This window comes from Hyla sarda, chromosome 1 (assembly GCF_029499605.1).
Source record: "Hyla sarda isolate aHylSar1 chromosome 1, aHylSar1.hap1, whole genome shotgun sequence".
NCBI lineage: Eukaryota > Metazoa > Chordata > Amphibia > Anura > Hylidae > Hyla > Hyla sarda.
In genome coordinates, this window is record NC_079189.1 from 322,802,381 (window position 1) to 322,822,478 (window position 20,098).

Sequence of the window (20,098 nt, forward strand, 5' to 3'; positions counted from 1 at the left end):
AGTGTGCAAACATGGTCATTAAAACACTAAATGAATAGACGTTCATAAACCAGTCAGTGCAACTCATCATTTTGGTCTCCAATTCTCAAACTCAAATTCTCACCCACGGAGGATTAAATGAGAATCTTTCTTGTTTAACACTGGAATGGGGTGGTGCACTGTTCACTACCCGAAGATACTGCCACATCGGGTCAATGCATAGGGCGACAGAAGCAAGCTTCCAAATCAGCTCCCTTTCTCAAAAATCCATTTAATTTATGGTCCCCAGATAGGGAACGTATGTATCAGTATGTGCTCACAAGTCACCCAAGTGCAAGTATTCACACAAAAAAAAAAAAACGTGCCTCAGGATGCGATCTGTCGCAAGATCCTTTCTTTTTTTACACTTGATCTAAGCCAAAAGGCCTAGAGGGGATAACCGGGAAAGGGGTGGACCCAACCATGTCCCCTTCATGAGCACTCACATTACTCATAGGAATGGAAGGAAGGCTGGCAGCCAACCAGCCTCCCATACACTTTCTGGGTGGGTGGCAGTCAGCCACCCATACATACATACAGCACAGGCTAAACCCACATCATCACTTAAAAAAAGGACAGGCGACCATTGCACTCTGATGGAGCATTTAGCAATGCAATCCATAGCCTGGCTTTTGCCTGAACCCCCATCACTCCTCCTCTTGCATATAAGACAATATTTCAGATCTGCATATGAAAACAACACGCCTACCTTTGTTGCACATAGCTGCCTGCCTGTCTCTAGTTACCCCACTGGCTGTAGCTGCGTCCCTTCCGACATGGAATAACACCAACTGTAACGATAAACTGAAAATTAACAGTATAAACCTGCATCATTTTGGACTCTGGTATTTGCTGAATCCGGGTGACCTGACAATCGATGGTGGTGCCGCTGGTGATTCTGGCCTTCTTGGAATCTGTTGGGCCTATGTGTTAGCTCACACATCACTTGGGTATCCATGGTAACTACCACAACATGGTCATCTGCAGTTTACATCTAGCCCGTGGCATTGAATGGCATTTTAAAAGTGCTAAGGGTCCTGGTGCAATAATCCTCCCATGAGGATCAGCCTCAACGGCTTTGTAGATTGCACTCATGTCAGCAACTCCATATACATTTTTTTTTCTTCATGCTTCTTTCTTCATCCTTTTTTCTTTCTGTCATTCAGACTTTCATTCATTCGATCTCTCTCACTCACTTGCTTTAACTCATTTGTTCTCACTCACTCACTCACTCACTCAATCACTCACTCACTCATTCACTCTCACTCACTCTCACTCTCTCACTCACTCGCTCACTAAGTCAGTCTCTCTCTCTCTCTCTTTTTCTTTTTATACATATTTTTTTCCGTCTTCTTCTTCTTCTTCTTCAGACCCTGTCATAGCACTAATGCCTTTCCAATACCACCAGCAGATGGAGACACTCCATTGCAACATTGGTTGTGAGCAGCAGTTTCTAAAAACAAATGCCTCATGGCGGATTTCCCATCCACCAATGGATGGTAAATTTTGTTTTTATCATTCACTGACCACAGAAACCAATGCATGGTCAAGCAACAGCAATGACACACCCTTGTGTATAGGCATGAGACCCTCATGTCATTTAACAGGATTCAGCACCACCCACAAGACAGCTACCTGTCATGTCATGTCAAACCTGCACAGGTGTGCTAGATTATTATTATTTAGTTTTATTTTATTTTTTTACACCAATCAGTGTGCAAACATGGTCATTAAAACGCTAAATGAATAGACGTTCATAAACCAGTCAGTGCAACTCATCATTTTGGTCTCCAATTCTCAAACTCAAATTCTCACCCACGGAGGATTAAATGAGAATCTTTCTTGTTTAACACTGGAATGGGGTGGTGCACTGTTCACTACCCGAAGATACTGCCACATCGGGTCAATGCATAGGGCGACAGAAGCAAGCTTCCAAATCAGCTCCCTTTCTCAAAAATCCATTTAATTTATGGTCCCCAGATAGGGAACGTATGTATCAGTATGTGCTCACAAGTCACCCAAGTGCAAGTATTCACACAAAAAAAAACGTGCCTCAGGATGCGATCTGTCGCAAGATCCTTTCTTTTTTTTACACTTGATCTAAGCCAAAAGGCCTAGAGGGGATAACCGGGAAAGGGGTGGACCCAACCATGTCCCCTTCATGAGCACTCACATTACTCATAGGAATGGAAGGAAGGCTGGCAGCCAACCAGCCTCCCATACACTTTCTGGGTGGGTGGCAGTCAGCCACCCATACATACATACAGCACAGGCTAAACCCACATCATCACTTAAAAAAAGGACAGGCGACCATTGCACTCTGATGGAGCATTTAGCAATGCAATCCATAGCCTGGCTTTTGCCTGAACCCCCATCACTCCTCCTCTTGCATATAAGACAATATTTCAGATCTGCATATGAAAACAACACGCCTACCTTTGTTGCACATAGCTGCCTGCCTGTCTCTAGTTACCCCACTGGCTGTAGCTGCGTCCCTTCCGACATGGAATAACACCAACTGTAACGATAAACTGAAAATTAACAGTATAAACCTGCATCATTTTGGACTCTGGTATTTGCTGAATCCGGGTGACCTGACAATCGATGGTGGTGCCGCTGGTGATTCTGGCCTTCTTGGAATCTGTTGGGCCTATGTGTTAGCTCACACATCACTTGGGTATCCATGGTAACTACCACAACATGGTCATCTGCAGTTTACATCTAGCCCGTGGCATTGAATGGCATTTTAAAAGTGCTAAGGGTCCTGGTGCAATAATCCTCCCATGAGGATCAGCCTCAACGGCTTTGTAGATTGCACTCATGTCAGCAACTCCATATACATTTTTTTTTCTTCATGCTTCTTTCTTCATCCTTTTTTCTTTCTGTCATTCAGACTTTCATTCATTCGATCTCTCTCACTCACTTGCTTTAACTCATTTGTTCTCACTCACTCACTCACTCACTCAATCACTCACTCACTCATTCACTCTCACTCACTCTCACTCTCTCACTCACTCGCTCACTAAGTCAGTCTCTCTCTCTCTCTTTCTTTTTATATATATTTTTTTCCGTCTTCTTCTTCTTCTTCTTCAGACCCTGTCATAGCACTAATGCCTTTCCAATACCACCAGCAGATGGAGACACTCCATTGCAACATTGGTTGTGAGCAGCAGTTTCTAAAAACAAATGCCTCATGGCGGATTTCCCATCCATCAATGGATGGTAAATTTTGTTTTTATCATTCACTGACCACAGAAACCAATGAATGGTCAAGCAACAGCAATGACACACCCTTGTGTATAGGCATGAGACCCTCATGTCATTTAACAGGATTCAGCACCACCCACAAGACAGCTACCTGTCATGTCATGTCAAACCTGCACAGGTGTGCTAGATTATTATTATTTAGTTTTATTTTATTTTTTTACACCAATCAGTGTGCAAACATGGTCATTAAAATGCTAAATGAATAGACGTTCATAAACCAGTCAGTGCAACTCATCATTTTGGTCTCCAATTCTCAAACTCAAATTCTCACCCACGGAGGATTAAATGAGAATCTTTCTTGTTTAACACTGGAATGGGGTGGTGCACTGTTCACTACCCGAAGATACTGCCACATCGGGTCAATGCATAGGGCGACAGAAGCAAGCTTCCAAATCAGCTCCCTTTCTCAAAAATCCATTTAATTTATGGTCCCCAGATAGGGAACGTATGTATCAGTATGTGCTCACAAGTCACCCAAGTGCAAGTATTCACACAAAAAAAAACGTGCCTCAGGATGCGATCTGTCGCAAGATCCTTTCTTTTTTTACACTTGATCTAAGCCAAAAGGCCTAGAGGGGATAACCGGGAAAGGGGTGGACCCAACCATGTCCCCTTCATGAGCACTCACATTACTCATAGGAATGGAAGGAAGGCTGGCAGCCAACCAGCCTCCCATACACTTTCTGGGTGGGTGGCAGTCAGCCACCCATACATACATACAGCACAGGCTAAACCCACATCATCACTTAAAAAAAGGACAGGCGACCATTGCACTCTGATGGAGCATTTAGCAATGCAATCCATAGCCTGGCTTTTGCCTGAACCCCCATCACTCCTCCTCTTGCATATAAGACAATATTTCAGATCTGCATATGAAAACAACACGCCTACCTTTGTTGCACATAGCTGCCTGCCTGTCTCTAGTTACCCCACTGGCTGTAGCTGCGTCCCTTCCGACATGGAATAACACCAACTGTAACGATAAACTGAAAATTAACAGTATAAACCTGCATCATTTTGGACTCTGGTATTTGCTGAATCCGGGTGACCTGACAATCGATGGTGGTGCCGCTGGTGATTCTGGCCTTCTTGGAATCTGTTGGGCCTATGTGTTAGCTCACACATCACTTGGGTATCCATGGTAACTACCACAACATGGTCATCTGCAGTTTACATCTAGCCCGTGGCATTGAATGGCATTTTAAAAGTGCTAAGGGTCCTGGTGCAATAATCCTCCCATGAGGATCAGCCTCAACGGCTTTGTAGATTGCACTCATGTCAGCAACTCCATATACATTTTTTTTTCTTCATGCTTCTTTCTTCATCCTTTTTTCTTTCTGTCATTCAGACTTTCATTCATTCGATCTCTCTCACTCACTTGCTTTAACTCATTTGTTCTCACTCACTCACTCACTCACTCAATCACTCACTCACTCATTCACTCTCACTCACTCTCACTCTCTCACTCACTCGCTCACTAAGTCAGTCTCTCTCTCTCTCTCTCTCTCTCTTTTTCTTTTTATATATATTTTTTTCCGTCTTCTTCTTCTTCTTCAGACCCTGTCATAGCACTAATGCCTTTCCAATACCACCAGCAGATGGAGACACTCCATTGCAACATTGGTTGTGAGCAGCAGTTTCTAAAAACAAATGCCTCATGGCGGATTTCCCATCCACCAATGGATGGTAAATTTTGTTTTTATCATTCACTGACCACAGAAACCAATGCATGGTCAAGCAACAGCAATGACACACCCTTGTGTATAGGCATGAGACCCTCATGTCATTTAACAGGATTCAGCACCACCCACAAGACAGCTACCTGTCATGTCATGTCAAACCTGCACAGGTGTGCTAGATTATTATTATTTAGTTTTATTTTATTTTTTTACACCAATCAGTGTGCAAACATGGTCATTAAAACGCTAAATGAATAGACGTTCATAAACCAGTCAGTGCAACTCATCATTTTGGTCTCCAATTCTCAAACTCAAATTCTCACCCACGGAGGATTAAATGAGAATCTTTCTTGTTTAACACTGGAATGGGGTGGTGCACTGTTCACTACCCGAAGATACTGCCACATCGGGTCAATGCATAGGGCGACAGAAGCAAGCTTCCAAATCAGCTCCCTTTCTCAAAAATCCATTTAATTTATGGTCCCCAGATAGGGAACGTATGTATCAGTATGTGCTCACAAGTCACCCAAGTGCAAGTATTCACACAAAAAAAAAACGTGCCTCAGGATGCGATCTGTCGCAAGATCCTTTCTTTTTTTACACTTGATCTAAGCCAAAATGCCTAGAGGGGATAACCGGGAAAGGGGTGGACCCAACCATGTCCCCTTCATGAGCACTCACATTACTCATAGGAATGGAAGGAAGGCTGGCAGCCAACCAGCCTCCCATACACTTTCTGGGTGGGTGGCAGTCAGCCACCCATACATACATACAGCACAGGCTAAACCCACATCATCACTTAAAAAAAGGACAGGCGACCATTGCACTCTGATGGAGCATTTAGCAATGCAATCCATAGCCTGGCTTTTGCCTGAACCCCCATCACTCCTCCTCTTGCATATAAGACAATATTTCAGATCTGCATATGAAAACAACACGCCTACCTTTGTTGCACATAGCTGCCTGCCTGTCTCTAGTTACCCCACTGGCTGTAGCTGCGTCCCTTCCGACATGGAATAACACCAACTGTAACGATAAACTGAAAATTAACAGTATAAACCTGCATCATTTTGGACTCTGGTATTTGCTGAATCCGGGTGACCTGACAATCGATGGTGGTGCCGCTGGTGATTCTGGCCTTCTTGGAATCTGTTGGGCCTATGTGTTAGCTCACACATCACTTGGGTATCCATGGTAACTACCACAACATGGTCATCTGCAGTTTACATCTAGCCCGTGGCATTGAATGGCATTTTAAAAGTGCTAAGGGTCCTGGTGCAATAATCCTCCCATGAGGATCAGCCTCAACGGCTTTGTAGATTGCACTCATGTCAGCAACTCCATATACATTTTTTTTTCTTCATGCTTCTTTCTTCATCCTTTTTTCTTTCTGTCATTCAGACTTTCATTCATTCGATCTCTCTCACTCACTTGCTTTAACTCATTTGTTCTCACTCACTCACTCACTCAATCACTCACTCACTCATTCACTCTCACTCACTCTCACTCTCTCTCTCTTTCTTTTTATATATATTTTTTTCCGTCTTCTTCTTCTTCTTCTTCAGACCCTGTCATAGCACTAATGCCTTTCCAATACCACCAGCAGATGGAGACACTCCATTGCAACATTGGTTGTGAGCAGCAGTTTCTAAAAACAAATGCCTCATGGCGGATTTCCCATCCATCAATGGATGGTAAATTTTGTTTTTATCATTCACTGACCACAGAAACCAATGAATGGTCAAGCAACAGCAATGACACACCCTTGTGTATAGGCATGAGACCCTCATGTCATTTAACAGGATTCAGCACCACCCACAAGACAGCTACCTGTCATGTCATGTCAAACCTGCACAGGTGTGCTAGATTATTATTATTTAGTTTTATTTTATTTTTTTACACCAATCAGTGTGCAAACATGGTCATTAAAATGCTAAATGAATAGACGTTCATAAACCAGTCAGTGCAACTCATCATTTTGGTCTCCAATTCTCAAACTCAAATTCTCACCCACGGAGGATTAAATGAGAATCTTTCTTGTTTAACACTGGAATGGGGTGGTGCACTGTTCACTACCCGAAGATACTGCCACATCGGGTCAATGCATAGGGCGACAGAAGCAAGCTTCCAAATCAGCTCCCTTTCTCAAAAATCCATTTAATTTATGGTCCCCAGATAGGGAACGTATGTATCAGTATGTGCTCACAAGTCACCCAAGTGCAAGTATTCACACAAAAAAAAACGTGCCTCAGGATGCGATCTGTCGCAAGATCCTTTCTTTTTTTACACTTGATCTAAGCCAAAAGGCCTAGAGGGGATAACCGGGAAAGGGGTGGACCCAACCATGTCCCCTTCATGAGCACTCACATTACTCATAGGAATGGAAGGAAGGATGGCAGCCAACCAGCCTCCCATACACTTTCTGGGTGGGTGGCAGTCAGCCACCCATACATACATACAGCACAGGCTAAACCCACATCATCACTTAAAAAAAGGACAGGCGACCATTGCACTCTGATGGAGCATTTAGCAATGCAATCCATAGCCTGGCTTTTGCCTGAACCCCCATCACTCCTCCTCTTGCATATAAGACAATATTTCAGATCTGCATATGAAAACAACACGCCTACCTTTGTTGCACATAGCTGCCTGCCTGTCTCTAGTTACCCCACTGGCTGTAGCTGCGTCCCTTCCGACATGGAATAACACCAACTGTAACGATAAACTGAAAATTAACAGTATAAACCTGCATCATTTTGGACTCTGGTATTTGCTGAATCCGGGTGACCTGACAATCGATGGTGGTGCCGCTGGTGATTCTGGTCTTCTTGGAATCTGTTGGGCCTATGTGTTAGCTCACACATCACTTGGGTATCCATGGTAACTACCACAACATGGTCATCTGCAGTTTACATCTAGCCCGTGGCATTGAATGGCATTTTAAAAGTGCTAAGGGTCCTGGTGCAATAATCCTCCCATGAGGATCAGCCTCAACGGCTTTGTAGATTGCATTCATGTCAGCAACTCCATATACATTTTTTTTTCTTCATGCTTCTTTCTTCATCCTTTTTTCTTTCTGTCATTCAGACTTTCATTCATTCGATCTCTCTCACTCACTTGCTTTAACTCATTTGTTCTCACTCACTCACTCACTCAATCACTCACTCACTCATTCACTATCACTCACTCTCACTCTCTCACTCACTCGCTCACTAAGTCTGTCTCTCTCTCTCTCTCTCTTTTCCTTTTTATATATATTTTTTTCCGTCTTCTTCTTCTTCTTCTTCAGACCCTGTCATAGCACTAATGCCTTTCCAATACCACCAGCAGATGGAGACACTCCATTGCAACATTGGTTGTGAGCAGCAGTTTCTAAAAACAAATGCCTCATGGCGGATTTCCCATCCATCAATGGATGGTAAATTTTGTTTTTATCATTCACTGACCACAGAAACCAATGCATGGTCAAGCAACAGCAATGACACACCCTTGTGTATAGGCATGAGACCCTCATGTCATTTAACAGGATTCAGCACCACCCACAAGACAGCTACCTGTCATGTCATGTCAAACCTGCACAGGTGTGCTAGATTATTATTATTTAGTTTTATTTTATTTTTTTACACCAATCAGTGTGCAAACATGGTCATTAAAACGCTAAATGAATAGACGTTCATAAACCAGTCAGTGCAACTCATCATTTTGGTCTCCAATTCTCAAACTCAAATTCTCACCCACGGAGGATTAAATGAGAATCTTTCTTGTTTAACACTGGAATGGGGTGGTGCACTGTTCACTACCCGAAGATACTGCCACATCGGGTCAATGCATAGGGCAACAGAAGCAAGCTTCCAAATCAGCTCCCTTTCTCAAAAATCCATTTAATTTATGGTCCCCAGATAGGGAACGTATGTATCAGTATGTGCTCACAAGTCACCCAAGTGCAAGTATTCACACAAAAAAAAACGTGCCTCAGGATGCGATCTGTCGCAAGATCCTTTCTTTTTTTTACACTTGATCTAAGCCAAAAGGCCTAGAGGGGATAACCGGGAAAGGGGTGGACCCAACCATGTCCCCTTCATGAGCACTCACATTACTCATAGGAATGGAAGGAAGGCTGGCAGCCAACCAGCCTCCCATACACTTTCTGGGTGGGTGGCAGTCAGCCACCCATACATACAGCACAGGCTAAACCCACATCATCACTTAAAAAAAGGACAGGCGACCATTGCACTCTGATGGAGCATTTAGCAATGCAATCCATAGCCTGGCTTTTGCCTGAACCCCCATCACTCCTCCTCTTGCATATAAGACAATATTTCAGATCTGCATATGAAAGCAACACGCCTACCTTTGTTGCACATAGCTGCCTGCCTGTCTCTAGTTACCCCACTGGCTGTAGCTGCGTCCCTTCCGACATGGAATAACACCAACTGTAACGATAAACTGAAAATTAACAGTATAAACCTGCATCATTTTGGACTCTGGTATTTGCTGAATCCGGGTGACCTGACAATCGATGGTGGTGCCGCTGGTGATTCTGGCCTTCTTGGAATCTGTTGGGCCTATGTGTTAGCTCACACATCACTTGGGTATCCATGGTAACTACCACAACATGGTCATCTGCAGTTTACATCTAGCCCGTGGCATTGAATGGCATTTTAAAAGTGCTAAGGGTCCTGGTGCAATAATCCTCCCATGAGGATCAGCCTCAACGGCTTTGTAGATTGCACTCATGTCAGCAACTCCATATACATTTTTTTTTCTTCATGCTTCTTTCTTCATCCTTTTTTCTTTCTGTCATTCAGACTTTCATTCATTCGATCTCTCTCACTCACTTGCTTTAACTCATTTGTTCTCACTCACTCACTCACTCACTCACTCACTCATTCACTCTCACTCACTCTCACTCTCTCACTCACTCGCTCACTAAGTCAGTCTCTCTCTCTCTCTCTCTCTCTTTTTCTTTTTATATATATTTTTTTCCGTCTTCTTCTTCTTCTTCAGACCCTGTCATAGCACTAATGCCTTTCCAATACCACCAGCAGATGGAGACACTCCATTGCAACATTGGTTGTGAGCAGCAGTTTCTAAAAACAAATGCCTCATGGCGGATTTCCCATCCACCAATGGATGGTAAATTTTGTTTTTATCATTCACTGACCACAGAAACCAATGCATGGTCAAGCAACAGCAATGACACACCCTTGTGTATAGGCATGAGACCCTCATGTCATTTAACAGGATTCAGCACCACCCACAAGACAGCTACCTGTCATGTCATGTCAAACCTGCACAGGTGTGCTAGATTATTATTATTTAGTTTTATTTTATTTTTTTACACCAATCAGTGTGCAAACATGGTCATTAAAACGCTAAATGAATAGACGTTCATAAACCAGTCAGTGCAACTCATCATTTTGGTCTCCAATTCTCAAACTCAAATTCTCACCCACGGAGGATTAAATGAGAATCTTTCTTGTTTAACACTGGAATGGGGTGGTGCACTGTTCACTACCCGAAGATACTGCCACATCGGGTCAATGCATAGGGCGACAGAAGCAAGCTTCCAAATCAGCTCCCTTTCTCAAAAATCCATTTAATTTATGGTCCCCAGATAGGGAACGTATGTATCAGTATGTGCTCACAAGTCACCCAAGTGCAAGTATTCACACAAAAAAAAAACGTGCCTCAGGATGCGATCTGTCGCAAGATCCTTTCTTTTTTTACACTTGATCTAAGCCAAAATGCCTAGAGGGGATAACCGGGAAAGGGGTGGACCCAACCATGTCCCCTTCATGAGCACTCACATTACTCATAGGAATGGAAGGAAGGCTGGCAGCCAACCAGCCTCCCATACACTTTCTGGGTGGGTGGCAGTCAGCCACCCATACATACATACAGCACAGGCTAAACCCACATCATCACTTAAAAAAAGGACAGGCGACCATTGCACTCTGATGGAGCATTTAGCAATGCAATCCATAGCCTGGCTTTTGCCTGAACCCCCATCACTCCTCCTCTTGCATATAAGACAATATTTCAGATCTGCATATGAAAACAACACGCCTACCTTTGTTGCACATAGCTGCCTGCCTGTCTCTAGTTACCCCACTGGCTGTAGCTGCGTCCCTTCCGACATGGAATAACACCAACTGTAACGATAAACTGAAAATTAACAGTATAAACCTGCATCATTTTGGACTCTGGTATTTGCTGAATCCGGGTGACCTGACAATCGATGGTGGTGCCGCTGGTGATTCTGGCCTTCTTGGAATCTGTTGGGCCTATGTGTTAGCTCACACATCACTTGGGTATCCATGGTAACTACCACAACATGGTCATCTGCAGTTTACATCTAGCCCGTGGCATTGAATGGCATTTTAAAAGTGCTAAGGGTCCTGGTGCAATAATCCTCCCATGAGGATCAGCCTCAACGGCTTTGTAGATTGCACTCATGTCAGCAACTCCATATACATTTTTTTTTCTTCATGCTTCTTTCTTCATCCTTTTTTCTTTCTGTCATTCAGACTTTCATTCATTCGATCTCTCTCACTCACTTGCTTTAACTCATTTGTTCTCACTCACTCACTCACTCAATCACTCACTCACTCATTCACTCTCACTCACTCTCACTCTCTCTCTCTTTCTTTTTATATATATTTTTTTCCGTCTTCTTCTTCTTCTTCTTCAGACCCTGTCATAGCACTAATGCCTTTCCAATACCACCAGCAGATGGAGACACTCCATTGCAACATTGGTTGTGAGCAGCAGTTTCTAAAAACAAATGCCTCATGGCGGATTTCCCATCCATCAATGGATGGTAAATTTTGTTTTTATCATTCACTGACCACAGAAACCAATGAATGGTCAAGCAACAGCAATGACACACCCTTGTGTATAGGCATGAGACCCTCATGTCATTTAACAGGATTCAGCACCACCCACAAGACAGCTACCTGTCATGTCATGTCAAACCTGCACAGGTGTGCTAGATTATTATTATTTAGTTTTATTTTATTTTTTTACACCAATCAGTGTGCAAACATGGTCATTAAAATGCTAAATGAATAGACGTTCATAAACCAGTCAGTGCAACTCATCATTTTGGTCTCCAATTCTCAAACTCAAATTCTCACCCACGGAGGATTAAATGAGAATCTTTCTTGTTTAACACTGGAATGGGGTGGTGCACTGTTCACTACCCGAAGATACTGCCACATCGGGTCAATGCATAGGGCGACAGAAGCAAGCTTCCAAATCAGCTCCCTTTCTCAAAAATCCATTTAATTTATGGTCCCCAGATAGGGAACGTATGTATCAGTATGTGCTCACAAGTCACCCAAGTGCAAGTATTCACACAAAAAAAAACGTGCCTCAGGATGCGATCTGTCGCAAGATCCTTTCTTTTTTTACACTTGATCTAAGCCAAAAGGCCTAGAGGGGATAACCGGGAAAGGGGTGGACCCAACCATGTCCCCTTCATGAGCACTCACATTACTCATAGGAATGGAAGGAAGGATGGCAGCCAACCAGCCTCCCATACACTTTCTGGGTGGGTGGCAGTCAGCCACCCATACATACATACAGCACAGGCTAAACCCACATCATCACTTAAAAAAAGGACAGGCGACCATTGCACTCTGATGGAGCATTTAGCAATGCAATCCATAGCCTGGCTTTTGCCTGAACCCCCATCACTCCTCCTCTTGCATATAAGACAATATTTCAGATCTGCATATGAAAACAACACGCCTACCTTTGTTGCACATAGCTGCCTGCCTGTCTCTAGTTACCCCACTGGCTGTAGCTGCGTCCCTTCCGACATGGAATAACACCAACTGTAACGATAAACTGAAAATTAACAGTATAAACCTGCATCATTTTGGACTCTGGTATTTGCTGAATCCGGGTGACCTGACAATCGATGGTGGTGCCGCTGGTGATTCTGGTCTTCTTGGAATCTGTTGGGCCTATGTGTTAGCTCACACATCACTTGGGTATCCATGGTAACTACCACAACATGGTCATCTGCAGTTTACATCTAGCCCGTGGCATTGAATGGCATTTTAAAAGTGCTAAGGGTCCTGGTGCAATAATCCTCCCATGAGGATCAGCCTCAACGGCTTTGTAGATTGCATTCATGTCAGCAACTCCATATACATTTTTTTTTCTTCATGCTTCTTTCTTCATCCTTTTTTCTTTCTGTCATTCAGACTTTCATTCATTCGATCTCTCTCACTCACTTGCTTTAACTCATTTGTTCTCACTCACTCACTCACTCAATCACTCACTCACTCATTCACTATCACTCACTCTCACTCTCTCACTCACTCGCTCACTAAGTCTGTCTCTCTCTCTCTCTCTCTTTTCCTTTTTATATATATTTTTTTCCGTCTTCTTCTTCTTCTTCTTCAGACCCTGTCATAGCACTAATGCCTTTCCAATACCACCAGCAGATGGAGACACTCCATTGCAACATTGGTTGTGAGCAGCAGTTTCTAAAAACAAATGCCTCATGGCGGATTTCCCATCCATCAATGGATGGTAAATTTTGTTTTTATCATTCACTGACCACAGAAACCAATGCATGGTCAAGCAACAGCAATGACACACCCTTGTGTATAGGCATGAGACCCTCATGTCATTTAACAGGATTCAGCACCACCCACAAGACAGCTACCTGTCATGTCATGTCAAACCTGCACAGGTGTGCTAGATTATTATTATTTAGTTTTATTTTATTTTTTTACACCAATCAGTGTGCAAACATGGTCATTAAAACGCTAAATGAATAGACGTTCATAAACCAGTCAGTGCAACTCATCATTTTGGTCTCCAATTCTCAAACTCAAATTCTCACCCACGGAGGATTAAATGAGAATCTTTCTTGTTTAACACTGGAATGGGGTGGTGCACTGTTCACTACCCGAAGATACTGCCACATCGGGTCAATGCATAGGGCAACAGAAGCAAGCTTCCAAATCAGCTCCCTTTCTCAAAAATCCATTTAATTTATGGTCCCCAGATAGGGAACGTATGTATCAGTATGTGCTCACAAGTCACCCAAGTGCAAGTATTCACACAAAAAAAAACGTGCCTCAGGATGCGATCTGTCGCAAGATCCTTTCTTTTTTTTACACTTGATCTAAGCCAAAAGGCCTAGAGGGGATAACCGGGAAAGGGGTGGACCCAACCATGTCCCCTTCATGAGCACTCACATTACTCATAGGAATGGAAGGAAGGCTGGCAGCCAACCAGCCTCCCATACACTTTCTGGGTGGGTGGCAGTCAGCCACCCATACATACAGCACAGGCTAAACCCACATCATCACTTAAAAAAAGGACAGGCGACCATTGCACTCTGATGGAGCATTTAGCAATGCAATCCATAGCCTGGCTTTTGCCTGAACCCCCATCACTCCTCCTCTTGCATATAAGACAATATTTCAGATCTGCATATGAAAACAACACGCCTACCTTTGTTGCACATAGCTGCCTGCCTGTCTCTAGTTACCCCACTGGCTGTAGCTGCGTCCCTTCCGACATGGAATAACACCAACTGTAACGATAAACTGAAAATTAACAGTATAAACCTGCATCATTTTGGACTCTGGTATTTGCTGAATCCGGGTGACCTGACAATCGATGGTGGTGCCGCTGGTGATTCTGGCCTTCTTGGAATCTGTTGGGCCTATGTGTTAGCTCACACATCACTTGGGTATCCATGGTAACTACCACAACATGGTCATCTGCAGTTTACATCTAGCCCGTGGCATTGAATGGCATTTTAAAAGTGCTAAGGGTCCTGGTGCAATAATCCTCCCATGAGGATCAGCCTCAACGGCTTTGTAGATTGCACTCATGTCAGCAACTCCATATACATTTTTTTTTCTTCATGCTTCTTTCTTCATCCTTTTTTCTTTCTGTCATTCAGACTTTCATTCATTCGATCTCTCTCACTCACTTGCTTTAACTCATTTGTTCTCACTCACTCACTCACTCACTCAATCACTCACTCACTCATTCACTCTCACTCACTCTCACTCTCTCACTCACTCGCTCACTAAGTCAGTCTCTCTCTCTCTCTCTCTCTCTTTTTCTTTTTATATATATTTTTTTCCGTCTTCTTCTTCTTCTTCAGACCCTGTCATAGCACTAATGCCTTTCCAATACCACCAGCAGATGGAGACACTCCATTGCAACATTGGTTGTGAGCAGCAGTTTCTAAAAACAAATGCCTCATGGCGGATTTCCCATCCATCAATGGATGGTAAATTTTGTTTTTATCATTCACTGACCACAGAAACCAATGCATGGTCAAGCAACAGCAATGACACACCCTTGTGTATAGGCATGAGACCCTCATGTCATTTAACAGGATTCAGCACCACCCACAAGACAGCTACCTGTCATGTCATGTCAAACCTGCACAGGTGTGCTAGATTATTATTATTTAGTTTTATTTTATTTTTTTACACCAATCAGTGTGCAAACATGGTCATTAAAACGCTAAATGAATAGACGTTCATAAACCAGTCAGTGCAACTCATCATTTTGGTCTCCAATTCTCAAACTCAAATTCTCACCCACGGAGGATTAAATGAGAATCTTTCTTGTTTAACACTGGAATGGGGTGGTGCACTGTTCACTACCCGAAGATACTGCCACATCGGGTCAATGCATAGGGCAACAGAAGCAAGCTTCCAAATCAGCTCCCTTTCCCAAAAATCCATTTAATTTATGGTCCCCAGATAGGGAACGTATGTATCAGTATGTGCTCACAAGTCACCCAAGTGCAAGTATTCACACAAAAAAAAAAAAAACGTGCCTCAGGATGCGATCTGTCGCAAGATCCTTTCTTTTTTTACACTTGATCTAAGCCAAAAGGCCTAGAGGGGATAACCGGGAAAGGGGTGGACCCAACCATGTCCCCTTCATGAGCACTCACATTACTCATAGGAATGGAAGGAAGGCTGGCAGCCAACCAGCCTCCCATTCACTTTCTGGCTGGGTGGCAGTCAGCCACCCATACATACATACAGCACAGGCTAAACCCACATCATCACTTAAAAAAAAGGACAGGCGACCATTGCACTCTGATGGAGCATTTAGCAATGCAATCCATAGCCTGGCTTTTGCCTGAACCCCCATCACTCCTCCTCTTGCATATAAGACAATATTTCAGATCTGCATATGAAAACAACACGCCTACCTTTGTTGCACATAGCTGCCTGCCTGTCTCTAGTTACCCCACTGGCTGTAGCTGCGTCCCTTCCGACATGGAATAACACCAACTGTAACGATAAACTGAAAATTAACAGTATAAACCTGCATCATTTTGGACTCTGGTATTTGCTGAATCCGGGTGACCTGACAATCGATGGTGGTGCCGCTGGTGATTCTGGCCTTCTTGGAATCTGTTGGGCCTATGTGTTAGCTCACACATCACTTGGGTATCCATGGTAACTACCACAACATGGTCATCTGCAGTTTACATCTAGCCCGTGGCATTGAATGGCATTTTAAAAGTGCTAAGGGTCCTGGTGCAATAATCCTCCCATGAGGATCAGCCTCAACGGCTTTGTAGATTGCACTTATGTCAGCAACTCCATATACATTTTTTTTTCTTCATGCTTCTTTCTTCATCCTTTTTTCTTTCTGTCATTCAGACTTTCATTCATTCGATCTCTCTCACTCACTTGCTTTAACTCATTTGTTCTCACTCACTCACTCACTCACTCACTCACTCAATCACTCACTCACTCATTCACTCTCACTCACTCTCACTCTCTCACTCACTCGCTCACTAAGTCAGTCTCTCTCTCTCTCTCTCTTTTTCTTTTTATATATATTTTTTTCCGTCTTCTTCTTCTTCTTCTTCAGACCCTGTCATAGCACTAATGCCTTTCCAATACCACCAGCAGATGGAGACACTCCATTGCAACATTGGTTGTGAGCAGCAGTTTCTAAAAACAAATGCCTCATGGCGGATTTCCCATCCATCAATGGATGGTAAATTTTGTTTTTATCATTCACTGACCACAGAAACCAATGCATGGTCAAGCAACAGCAATGACACACCCTTGTGTATAGGCATGAGACCCTCATGTCATTTAACAGGATTCAGCACCACCCACAAGACAGCTACCTGTCATGTCATGTCAAACCTGCACAGGTGTGCTAGATTATTATTATTTAGTTTTATTTTATTTTTTTACACCAATCAGTGTGCAAACATGGTCATTAAAACGCTAAATGAATAGACGTTCATAAACCAGTCAGTGCAACTCATCATTTTGGTCTCCAATTCTCAAACTCAAATTCTCACCCACGGAGGATTAAATGAGAATCTTTCTTGTTTAACACTGGAATGGGGTGGTGCACTGTTCACTACCCGAAGATACTGCCACATCGGGTCAATGCATAGGGCGACAGAAGCAAGCTTCCAAATCAGCTCCCTTTCTCAAAAATCCATTTAATTTATGGTCCCCAGATAGGGAACGTATGTATCAGTATGTGCTCACAAGTCACCCAAGTGCAAGTATTCACACAAAAAAAAAACGTGCCTCAGGATGCGATCTGTCGCAAGATCCTTTCTTTTTTTACACTTGATCTAAGCCAAAAGGCCTAGAGGGGATAACCGGGAAAGGGGTGGACCCAACCATGTCCCCTTCATGAGCACTCACATTACTCATAGGAATGGAAGGAAGGCTGGCAGCCAACCAGCCTCCCATACACTTTCTGGGTGGGTGGCAGTCAGCCACCCATACATACATACAGCACAGGCTAAACCCACATCATCACTTAAAAAAAGGACAGGCGACCATTGCACTCTGATGGAGCATTTAGCAATGCAATCCATAGCCTGGCTTTTGCCTGAACCCCCATCACTCCTCCTCTTGCATATAAGACAATATTTCAGATCTGCATATGAAAACAACACGCCTACCTTTGTTGCACATAGCTGCCTGCCTGTCTCTAGTTACCCCACTGGCTGTAGCTGCGTCCCTTCCGACATGGAATAACACCAACTGTAACGATAAACTGAAAATTAACAGTATAAACCTGCATCATTTTGGACTCTGGTATTTGCTGAATCCGGGTGACCTGACAATCGATGGTGGTGCCGCTGGTGATTCTGGCCTTCTTGGAATCCGTTGGGCCTATGTGTTAGCTCACACATCACTTGGGTATCCATGGTAACTACCACAACATGGTCATCTGCAGTTTACATCTAGCCCGTGGCATTGAATGGCATTTTAAAAGTGCTAAGGGTCCTGGTGCAATAATCCTCCCATGAGGATCAGCCTCAACGGCTTTGTAGATTGCACTCATGTCAGCAACTCCATATACATTTTTTTTTCTTCATGCTTCTTTCTTCATCCTTTTTTCTTTCTGTCATTCAGACTTTCATTCATTCGATCTCTCTCACTCACTTGCTTTAACTCATTTGTTCTCACTCACTCACTCACTCACTCAATCACTCATTCACTCATTCACTCTCACTCACTCTCACTCTCTCACTCACTCGCTCACTAAGTCAGTCTCTCTCTCTCTCTCTCTTTTTCTTTTTATATATATTTTTTTCCGTCTTCTTCTTCTTCTTCTTCAGACCCTGTCATAGCACTAATGCCTTTCCAATACCACCAGCAGATGGAGACACTCCATTGCAACATTGGTTGTGAGCAGCAGTTTCTAAAAACAAATGCCTCATGGCGGATTTCCCATCCATCAATGGATGGTAAATTTTGTTTTTATCATTCACTGACCACAGAAACCAATGCATGGTCAAGCAACAGCAATGACACACCCTTGTGTATAGGCATGAGACCCTCATGTCATTTAACAGGATTCAGCACCACCCACAAGACAGCTACCTGTCATGTCATGTCAAACCTGCACAGGTGTGCTAGATTATTATTATTTAGTTTTATTTTATTTTTTTACACCAATCAGTGTGCAAACATGGTCATTAAAACGCTAAATGAATAGACGTTCATAAACCAGTCAGTGCAACTCATCATTTTGGTCTCCAATTCTCAAACTCAAATTCTCACCCACGGAGGATTAAATGAGAATCTTTCTTGTTTAACACTGGAATGGGGTGGTGCACTGTTCACTACCCGAAGATACTGCCACATCGGGTCAATGCATAGGGCGACAGAAGCAAGCTTCCAAATCAGCTCCCTTTCTCAAAAATCCATTTAATTTATGGTCCCCAGATAGGGAACGTATGTATCAGTATGTGCTCACAAGTCACCCAAGTGCAAGTATTCACACAAAAAAAAACGTGCCTCAGGATGCGATCTGTCGCAAGATCCTTTCTTTTTTTTACACTTGATCTAAGCCAAAAGGCCTAGAGGGGATAACCGGGAAAGGGGTGGACCCAACCATGTCCCCTTCATGAGCACTCACATTACTCATAGGAATGGAAGGAAGGCTGGCAGCCAACCAGCCTCCCATACACTTTCTGGGTGGGTGGCAGTCAGCCACCCATACATACATACAGCACAGGCTAAACCCACATCATCACTTAAAAAAAGGACAGGCGACCATTGCACTCTGATGGAGCATTTAGCAATGCAATCCATAGCCTGGCTTTTGCCTGAACCCCCATCACTCCTCCTCTTGCATATAAGACAATATTTCAGATCTGCATATGAAAACAACACGCCTACCTTTGTTGCACATAGCTGCCTGCCTGTCTCTAGTTACCCCACTGGCTGTAGCTGCGTCCCTTCCGACATGGAATAACACCAACTGTAACGATAAACTGAAAATTAACAGTATAAACCTGCATCATTTTGGACTCTGGTATTTGCTGAATCCGGGTGACCTGACAATCGATGGTGGTGCCGCTGGTGATTCTGGCCTTCTTGGAATCTGTTGGGCCTATGTGTTAGCTCACACATCACTTGGGTATCCATGGTAACTACCACAACATGGTCATCTGCAGTTTACATCTAGCCCGTGGCATTGAATGGCATTTTAAAAGTGCTAAGGGTCCTGGTGCAATAATCCTCCCATGAGGATCAGCCTCAACGGCTTTGTAGATTGCACTCATGTCAGCAACTCCATATACATTTTTTTTTCTTCATGCTTCTTTCTTCATCCTTTTTTCTTTCTGTCAT

At 43.4% G+C, this 20,098-nt stretch overlaps 12 pseudogenes; all 12 read right to left on the bottom strand.

Annotated features, from left to right (window-relative positions):
- Nucleotides 1-148: 148 nt before the first annotated feature.
- Nucleotides 149-416, bottom strand: LOC130340902 (U2 spliceosomal RNA; annotated as a pseudogene).
- A 1,462-nt stretch (nucleotides 417-1,878) lies between these two features.
- Nucleotides 1,879-2,143, bottom strand: LOC130341040 (U2 spliceosomal RNA; annotated as a pseudogene).
- Nucleotides 2,144-3,601: 1,458 nt separating this feature from the next.
- LOC130339783 (U2 spliceosomal RNA) lies at nucleotides 3,602-3,865 on the bottom strand (annotated as a pseudogene).
- Nucleotides 3,866-5,332: 1,467 nt separating this feature from the next.
- LOC130342231 (U2 spliceosomal RNA) lies at nucleotides 5,333-5,597 on the bottom strand (annotated as a pseudogene).
- A 1,422-nt stretch (nucleotides 5,598-7,019) lies between these two features.
- Nucleotides 7,020-7,283, bottom strand: LOC130339791 (U2 spliceosomal RNA; annotated as a pseudogene).
- A 1,460-nt stretch (nucleotides 7,284-8,743) lies between these two features.
- Nucleotides 8,744-9,008, bottom strand: LOC130340924 (U2 spliceosomal RNA; annotated as a pseudogene).
- A 1,453-nt stretch (nucleotides 9,009-10,461) lies between these two features.
- Nucleotides 10,462-10,726, bottom strand: LOC130342251 (U2 spliceosomal RNA; annotated as a pseudogene).
- Nucleotides 10,727-12,148: 1,422 nt separating this feature from the next.
- On the bottom strand, nucleotides 12,149-12,412 carry LOC130339798 (U2 spliceosomal RNA; annotated as a pseudogene).
- Nucleotides 12,413-13,872: 1,460 nt separating this feature from the next.
- Nucleotides 13,873-14,137, bottom strand: LOC130340935 (U2 spliceosomal RNA; annotated as a pseudogene).
- A 1,461-nt stretch (nucleotides 14,138-15,598) lies between these two features.
- LOC130338062 (U2 spliceosomal RNA) lies at nucleotides 15,599-15,867 on the bottom strand (annotated as a pseudogene).
- A 1,473-nt stretch (nucleotides 15,868-17,340) lies between these two features.
- Nucleotides 17,341-17,605, bottom strand: LOC130340524 (U2 spliceosomal RNA; annotated as a pseudogene).
- A 1,464-nt stretch (nucleotides 17,606-19,069) lies between these two features.
- Nucleotides 19,070-19,334, bottom strand: LOC130341062 (U2 spliceosomal RNA; annotated as a pseudogene).
- Between the last annotated feature and the right edge of the window lie 764 nt (nucleotides 19,335-20,098).